The following is a 9,952-nucleotide window of genomic DNA, read 5'->3' as shown; positions in this document are numbered from 1 at the left end:
CAGCATGGATGCAAGAGAACCATCAGAGTAGTTTTGAAGAACACGGACTTGTTTCACTTGAGCAGTGGCTGGCCACATCACTTGTTTAAGAGGCTGATTAGTTTTGGGATCAAGCACATTGGGGTGAACCTTGACGATTGACTGAGCGGTCTTCATCGAAGGAAATCCTTTAGCAACTTGATCTTCCAAAAACGATTTAAACTGGTTCGCCCTGGGATTATTTGAAGGATTGGAGAAAGGAGCCTTAGACAGCTCAATAAGATCAACCTTGGTAAAAGAGTCAAAGTCGTGAGCATCTTTGTATAGTTCATTTTTGCCGCTCTTTCTCCTTACCATGAACATGTTCATTGTGTCATGGAATCCCCATGAGATGATTCCAGACCTGTCACCATAAATGTCTCTGAAGCGATTTTCGCCCAGATCCGTAACAGTAACCTGTTGTTTATCCCAGGGCGCCTTATGATCTGCGCTTCGTTTGAATAGAAGTTGACCCTTTTCAGATTCCTGGGTCGACTTCTTGCGTTTTATGGCCTTTCCACGTGGAGCTTGCTCTGGTTCCTTTTCAAAGCGGTCTACGACAGTGGTGGTTCTGATAGTTGAAGGGGCAATGGGAGCATCTTGATTGGGAAGATAAATCTGTGGCTCTTCAATAGATGACTTGAATTCGTCCCCAAACTTATCTTCCAGCGCATCAAACCCAGAGCATAGACCCTTCAACTTTGGGTACGTTACGCAGACTCAGATTGCCTGTTATCACTTGATAATATCACTTCCCAAAACATCTCACTCAAACTCATTTCATTAACCAAAAAGCCTCTTAAAGCTCAATTAGAAGCTAAGATAAACGATTTTAGAAGAATCCAGGCAGAGTACAGTGAGAAATGTGAACTGTACAATTATGTTAAAAGACAAAATGATGCGCTGGTAGGCACGAAAGATTCTAAATGGACTTGACTAGGCAGAGTTGAACTTAAGAAATTCATAGACTTGACAAATCTTGACCTAGTTAAATCCGTTCAGCCTGACAGTACGACGCTCGGATAGGTTGAGCAGGGAGATATATATGGGAATCTACTGGTCATATTAAATGAACCCGTACTTGGAACCGTGGATTAACTTTTCCTCGATGTGCGGATTTTGTCCTTAATTCCGGTATTGATGGGGCGACTGGTAAATTCCGATGAGTTAGGTCTGTAGAAAATTGTTTTCTTTCTCTTCTTATCTGTCAGTCATATGTTGCCTCCTTTACGTGATTGGAAGAGATCCGACCTGGACTGCAACATATGCAAATCTATTTCTCTTCAAATTATATCTATGAAATTCCTCCTATCTGTTAGCCATATGCTGTCTCCTTTGCGTGACTCACAATCCGACCTGGTACACAGCATATGCAACCTTCTACTTCTCAATCCCTCTAGAATTATAATTAACAATAATCAGAATCTATCCTCTCTCTTAATGATTGTCTGCTCACCCGATGTAAGGAGTACTCTGGAAGTTCTTGATTACTGGGGCATATCAGGAAGCGGGAAACATGTTCCAGTACAATTAAAATTGAACACTCAAAGATTGTCTATAGATCTCGCTGCTCAATTTAGGTGGACAACAATATCCCTGGTCGTCGTCAGCTGAATGGTCCTTAAGATATAGTATCTAGGAACTTAGGATCAGATTTAATATCTAGGAACTTAGGTTCACCTTGTCTTATAACAAATAGTATGTCCTAAAATTGTCACAATTTCTCGTGTTTAAGTGGACCACAATACCGGCGATCGACCAGACAAAGACGTGAAGATAAAAGGTACCGAAAAGTGGATAAAGGCTGTCTAAAAACTTTGATCCCAAATCATTCTTAAAGTTAGATATCATTTTATTTTTGTTAAATTTGTTCAAAGTTTCTTCTAATTTAAATATTAGGGGAGAATTAAAAATTTTGAAAACCAAACAAAAATCAAAAAATTAAAAAGCCAAAAATAGTGTTATTTCTGTTTTATTTCTTTTTCAGAAAATATGAAAAATCCAAAAATATTGTGTGCTAAATTTTTCTTTTAGTTTTGTTTTGTCTTGAATAGTGAATTCAGGTGAAGATGAAACTCATGGAGTTTGCGTCGAAGATATCTGAGCCAAGGCTTCATCCGTGATCATCGAAGAATTCTCATTCGAAGGATTCTTAGGGGGAGCTTGTTGGGTCAATTAAGAAAAGATATCTTCGACGCAAACTCCATGAGTTTCATCTTCACCTGAATTCACTATTCAAGACAAAACAAAACTAAAAGAAAAATTTAGCACACAATATTTTTGGATTTTTCATATTTTCTGAAAAAGAAATAAAACAGAAATAACACTATTTTTGGCTTTTTAATTTTTTGATTTTTGTTTGGTTTTCAAAATTTTTAATTCTCCCCTAATATTTAAATTAGAAGAAACTTTGAACAAATTTAACAAAAATAAAATGATATCTAACTTTAAGAATGATTTGGGATCAAAGTTTTTAGACAGCCTTTATCCACTTTTCGGTACCTTTTATCTTCACGTCTTTGTCTGGTCGATCGCCGGTATTGTGGTCCACTTAAACACGAGAAATTGTGACAATTTTAGGACATACTATTTGTTATAAGACAAGGTGAACCTAAGTTCCTAGATATGAAATCTGATCCTAAGTTCCTAGATACTATATCTTAAGGACCATTCAGCTGACGACGACCAGGGATATTGTTGTCCACCTAAATTGAGCAGCGAGATCTATAGACAATCTTTGAGTGTTCAATTTTAATTGTACTGGAACATGTTTCCCGCTTCCTGATATGCCCCAGTAATCAAGAACTTCCAGAGTACTCCTTACATCGGGTGAGCAGACAATCATTAAGAGAGAAGATAGATTCTGATTATTGTTAATTATAATTCTAGAGGGATTGAGAAGTAGAAGGTTGCATATGCTGTGTACCAGGTCGGATTGTGAGTCACGCAAAGGAGACAGCATATGGCTAACAGATAGGAGGAATTTCATAGATATAATTTGAAGAGAAATAGATTTGCATATGTTGCAGTCCAGGTCGGATCTCTTCCAATCACGTAAAGGAGGCAACATATGACTGACAGATAAGAAGAGAAAGAAAACAATTTTCTACAGACCTAACTCATCGGAATTTACCAGTCGCCCCATCAATACCGGAATTAAGGACAAAATCCGCACATCGAGGAAAAGTTAATCCACGGTTCCAAGTACGGGTTCATTTAATATGACCAGTAGATTCCCATATATATCTCCCTGCTCAACCTATCCGAGCGTCGTACTGTCAGGCTGAACGGATTTAACTAGGTCAAGATTTGTCAAGTCTATGAATTTCTTAAGTTCAACTCTGCCTAGTCAAGTCCATTTAGAATCTTTCGTGCCTACCAGCGCATCAAACCCAGAGCATAGACCCTTCAACTTTGGGTACGTTACGCAGACTCAGATTGCCTGTTATCACTTGATAATATCACTTCCCAAAACATCTCACTCAAACTCATTTCATTAACCAACATATTTTTGGATTTTTGGATTTTCTAATGTTTTTGGATTTTGTTTTTATTTCTCCCCCTAAATTTGTGCATAGGAGAGAAACGAAAGTAAATGCGCAAATTTAAACTATCCTAAAACAAAAATTAGTCTTTAAAGCGAATCAACTTAAGAAAAACTCAAGAGTATAGAGAGGAAAACTCAAACCGTAAGTCACCGATTGAATTTGCATCCAGAAGGTCTGAGAACAGCACGCATAATCTCAGAACAGATCCAAAAATTCTTCATGTCATTAAGTACTAACCCCATGTGTGATCCCTTCTTTTCTTCCTTTCCCGCAAAGGACACATACTCCCAGACAATGTTCTGAGTGTTGTACAGTTGAGAGATGCCTCCTATCATGTGCCAGGAACAGCCACTACCAACAAACTGAAGTCTGATGATATGCCTCCATAGCTGCTCCGACTCAGAGCGGGATCAGTTGGTCTTTGGAACCCAGTCCATTTTGAAACTGGGTCGACCTTTGTCATCCTTGCATAGTACTCTCTCCCATGACATGTCCTGCTTATCACAAATAGAAGATGAAGAAATATTAGAGTCATTAGTTGATTTGGGAGAGTGAGCCTTTGGAACCCATTTGTAGTTGGGTTTAACCCATTTCTTTTCCGATCCGATGGGTGGCTCAGTACTTTCTTTTGATCTTGATCTCCGCCGTTGAGATGACTTTGATTTTGGCTTCACGGGAGCATCTCTTGGATTTGGCTTCTTGGCCGACATTTCCTTCTTGCCCTTGGGAGTTGGATTCTTGGCCTTCTGCGCGTTCCAGTCATCATGGTCTGAACGTGATCTTGAGGGGTTTCTTTTGGAGTATCTCCCTCTTGGCGCGTTCTGCCAGCCTTGTGCGTAGTAAGGAACGTATGCGCGATTTGGACAGTTTCTGGCAATGTGTCCAGGTGTTCCACAGTGAAAACATGTCTTTTTCTTCACTGTGAAGTTGTTTCTTCCTGCCCCTGGTGGCGTATCCATGCCTTGTCTCTTGCTTTTCCCACACGCACAACTACAGCAGACACTCTGTTTCACTGGAATTGGTGGCCTGTATTTCTGAACAACAGGTTGATCAGAAGCAACTGAGTTCGAAGCAACAGATTCAGGGCTCAAGGAGATGTTGGTTTGTTCAATGGTGTTCTCCTTGTTCTCATCCTCTACTACTTTACCTGCACATGTAACAGAAACATCAGGAGCATCAGGATTATCAACATTAATAATGCCTCCTGATACAAAACCAGCTGGTTTGCCATATTGAAGATGTGCCTCCCTGTCAATTTCTTCCTGTGTCGAAGGGATGGATGTGTAGTTATGATTGAAAGGTGGAGGAACACTATCATACCCTAGACCCTTGTTTTGATTATCTTTGAATTTTAATTGGGTTTCAAATAAGGAGTCGACTGTCTTACTTGACGCAGTATAATTTTTGAAACTAACATCAGTTTTTCCACACTTAATTTTCAAGGCGTCAAGTTCTTCGGTTACAGCATCAAGTTGTCTCTTAATATAGTCATAATTTTCACACTTGTTGCTGAATTCTTCCTGAAGCTTCCTAAAGTCCTTTATTTTTGTTTCTAACTGGGCCTTTAGGGGTTTCTGTCCTTTCCTGAGTTGATAACCTTCATATCTCAGGTCCTCAACTTCTCTTTTTAATAAATCATTATGTTCACGAAGAAGTTTAATCGTGGCTTCACATGATTGAGAACATGAAACTTCACATGATTGAGAACAAGAAACTTCATTGACCGGAAGGTTTGTGGAACTCATTGTTTTTCGACAATTCAAAGCGTCAAGTTCTTCAATTACAACAGCAAGACTAAGACGATTGAGATCTTTTGTCTTCTTGATGTCAGCCACGTTCATATCCCATGATTTCGGAAGTGCATTCAATAGCTTTTTGTTTATCTCAGATTTGGTCAAGAAGATCCCAGCTATATTCATCTCAGTAGTGAGTGTGGTAAAACGCTGCAACTGAGCTTCTAGGGTTTCTCTAGGGATATAGTTGAACATGTTGAATTTTTGTCTTAACATATCCTGACTCTCTTTCATGTCTTCGTAGACCTCAAAAGTCATTAAAACACAACTAGAAGCTAAAATCAAACTTAAAAGCCAAACTTAAAAAATCAAACCGAAAATCTAAATTTGAAAATTTAAAAATCAAAGTTTAAAGACAAAGGTTAAACTTGAAAAGTCAAAGTCAATTTAGAAATTTTAAAAAAAATTAAAAGCTAATTAATAATATTTTTTTATTTTTTTATTTTTTTTTTATTTTTTTTTTTAGGTTATTTGATCGAAAACGGGGTTTTTGGCCGAAAACGGGGTTTAATGGTCGAAAACGGGGTTTACGGCCGTGAACGGGGTTTACGGCCGTGAACGGGGTTTACGGTCGTAAACGGGGTTTTACTGTTTACGACGGAAAAATGCGATTTTTCACCTTTTTTTGCTCCAAAACTCGATCAAAAACTCGTTTTTAGGAAAAACGCGAAGAAGAAACCCCCCTTATTTTGCCACGATCTATCCAAAAACGCAAGAATCCTTCAAAAATAAGATCAAATAAGCTCCAGATCTGACAAAAATGAGTGATACAATCCAAGCTCTGATACCAATTGTAAGTCCCTAATTTGCCTGTGTATCAATCAGATCCGTTTGATGGTGCGGAATCCCAATCAAACGGATGATGTCAGATCACAATAAGAAGAGAAGGAGAAGAAGAAGATGATGAATCTTGTATGTATTGATATGAATGAAGATCCGGATACAAGATTCACACACACTAACACACACTCTCTTCTCTCTCTCTACAACACCTTCAAATACACACACTTAAGCTCCTCTAGTGTTCATTCATCATTAATCTATTCCTCACACCCCTCACCCCTATATATACTCGACTGGGCCACAAAATGGGTTTACGGCCGTAAACGTGTTTACGGCCGTAAACTCAGTTTACGGTCGTAAACTCACAACACATTACAGAAAAATACAATTTCTTAGAAAAGCAAAGTATAAACCATATTTTTGACCCAACAAAACTGTTTTACCTCAAACTACTTTACAAACTCTTTTACTTATCAAATACTTTTACTTAAACTCTTTTAAACTTATATTCTGTGTATCTATATAGATATAGTTATATAAGTAGGATTGAAAGGACTTAGGACTGCTAGCCTACCTTACTTCCTATTCCTTGTTTGGTTGTGGACTTAGGGTATCAAGGTTAGTTGTCTGACGGTCGTTTGAATCCTAGTTATATATTATATATATGTATATGGATATAAAAGGTTATTTCTTTCATTCAGTTACATGCCCTTGGGTAGCAAGGGTATACAAACGTGTTCATACATTGCTAGTAAGCTACCATAGGGGTAGTTTAGGAAGATATTATTACTAGAACGATGAAACATACAATGAGTCAGTTCATACATGAGTCAATACATACTATAATGAGAAACAAACATGAAACAGAGTGATGAGAAACAAACATACAGGCTTGACAGAGAAGGAACACACAATACAGCTAGCACACAATTCACATAACATTTACATTAATACATTTATGTGAGCCATTAAACAGGGCATGGCACTACCTGCCATGACTGTTTTTGTATCAGAATCTCCTTAATTGGGGAGCGTATGAGTTTGTGTATAGATCTATACTGGATTGACTATCCTACACCTTGCTGCTCGCTACAGTGGGACTTGCAAGTCTACGGGTGTCAAACGTCATTTTTACGGCATCTTACATTGTCGTTTTACTATAGAGTCGGTAGCAAGATACAGGCCGATCACATGTTACCTTAAAATATACAATTGGCTTAAGGTAGTTAGTACAGCAGTAGTTTCATAATACTACATTAAAGTACTATAACATTTTCCCTTTACATATTACTTTGTGATTTCACACAATAAACAATAATGTAAAAACTATATTGTTGGTTAATGATAGTCGGATTTGGGAAAATACTCACTTTTACAAAAGATACACAAGCAGACACTAGATGCCTTGGTAGAAGGCTACTTTTAGTAGGAAACATAGGGTTTTCTAGGATAGTTCAAACAAATACAAAACTTTTACAAACACACAGTACATCTTACAAAACATCTTACAAATGCTTTCATACAAACGCAGACACTAATATACTTACGAACTCACCAGCTCTAAAGCTGATAAACTCTTTCAAAATAACTTGTATTCTCAGGTCACCAGTAGACAGGTACCGGAGCCAGGTTTTGAGAAGATGGAGCTCGTTCAAGACTCATCTTATTATTTTGATGTATATTGTTTTGGTGTCTTTAAAACTTAACGGAACACACTTGTATGAAATTATATTATTAATGCAATGGATGATGTTGTTGTTTGTTTACTACTTGCATTGTTGTGATACTGTACATGACGTCCTCCACCCCAGAACGTTTCCGCCGTTCATTTGGTTTTGAGGGTGTGACAGATTGGTATCAGAGCATTGTTTATAGTGAATCGAGTGTATCAACCCATAAAAGATATACGAACTATAAACACAAGCGGGATTTAAAATACTCTGATGAAGAGTTTATACTTTAAATAATAAAATATTTAATAAAGTATACGTACCTGCATTCATACGAAAATCAGTGTCACTAGGACAGAACAAAAGTATTACGATTGTTGGACAACACAAGTAGACTTAGAGACATATGGTCAACCCTGGGAAGATGTAGCCTGATCAACTACATTATCCGAGGAGTGATTAGCATGTGCCTAAGTATGGTTGTGAGGTTGCAACAAGTCTAAAAACTTACCAACACTACTACAACAAGAACAGTAGAACAGAACATTAAACTTAAAATAGTATAGGAGTATTTTGTGTTACAATAATTACTTATTCGAAAACTAAAGGTCTTTATTAGTATATCAATGGTTGTTTAGTGGATACACTAAGGTCATATGTGCTAAGATGTCATAGACTTAGAATCTGTGATCTTTGCGTTACTTCCTGTTCCTTGTTTGGTTGTGGGCTTAGGGTTAGGGTCACTTATTCGAAGGTCTATCCCGTCTGCGTTACATATAACTAGTATGCTTTAAACAAGTATTGAAGCAACTAATAAAGATCATCTTATAATTATCTACTTAGTTAGTCTAATTTAGTTATTTCTTATATCCCTTTTCTCACGTAGATATCATGGCTGGATTCCATCCCCACGGAGACCCGTACTTCCCAAACCACGGCAATGCTGGATGGCTTGGAGATGAACCAGAGGATGATCACCCAATTCCCTTAGATAATTATGAAGCTGAAGGTTTTTCTGATGGTTCCGACTCGGAGCCAGAAGTCAACAACCAACCCCCAGCTGTTCAAAACCCAAACCCTCATCCCGCATTCCAAGGACCCACACCTCTATGGGCCACAAACTTGAATAGGTGGAGTCAGGAACAAGGTCAACCTTTTCCCTACAATGGAGATAGAAGTTTCTACAACCTTACTGAGGGAGGTACAGCTGATAGGGTCCTACCTATCATGGTTCGTAGGATTGCTCGGAACACCGAGCAGGGTCGAGCAGCTATCGACCGGGTAGTAGAAGTGGATGCCAATTCTGGTGTTAACACTGTCCGCATTCGCCAGCTGGAGTCCGCTCATGAAAGGGCTCAGGTTAGCAATGCAATGCTTCAGAGGGAAGTTGCTGAAACCCGAGCCGAAGTCAGGGAACTTCGAACTTAGCAAGCAAGATCTGATAGGCGTATGAGGGACGTAGAGCGTCTCCTATCGGATTCAAGGACTCACTCAAGCAGTTCTCGTCGTCGTTAGAATCTTACCGACTTCTCTTTTGGATATAACTTAGTTATGTAAAAACTTAAGTCTAATTTCCTATCCTTATAAATCTTAGACCTGCTAGGTTTTGATTAGGTAGTATGTTGTCAAAATTTTCCCATCTTGGTTGATGTAAGACCTACTTCTAGGTCATTTTTCCCCAAACTCATTACATCTGTAATTCCAATATCTTTGACAGATATAAAAATCTAATGGAAATTATTATCCAAATGCTTTCATCTTCATTCAAGTATTCCATTTAATTATGCTGTTGGGCTATGGAGAGTTAGTCCATGAGTCATTCTCATCAATGTTCATGTCAAATTATTATCAATATCTTATTCATTCTAAACTTTCAGCTAAAAGATGCCTCCACGTAAGTCAACAAGACGTAATCCTCCACCACCACCTATTCCTCAATTTGATACAGCAGCCCTCAATGCTGCTGTAGTTGCGGCTGTGGCAACAGCCATGGCTGTATATCATTCTTCGAGTTCCACTGGAGGAGGGACTCCTATTCCAACAATACAGGTTGAAACCCCTGTGCGCTTGAGAGAGTGCTCCTATAAAGATTTTACAAACTGTAAGCCATTATCCTTCAGAGGAACTGGCAGAGTCATTG

This window comes from Lactuca virosa, chromosome 1 (assembly GCF_052849685.1).
Source record: "Lactuca virosa cultivar CGN04683 chromosome 1, Lactuca_virosa_CGN04683_v6, whole genome shotgun sequence".
In the NCBI taxonomy this organism is placed as follows: domain Eukaryota; kingdom Viridiplantae; phylum Streptophyta; class Magnoliopsida; order Asterales; family Asteraceae; genus Lactuca; species Lactuca virosa.
This window is presented reverse-complemented; position numbering follows the sequence as displayed.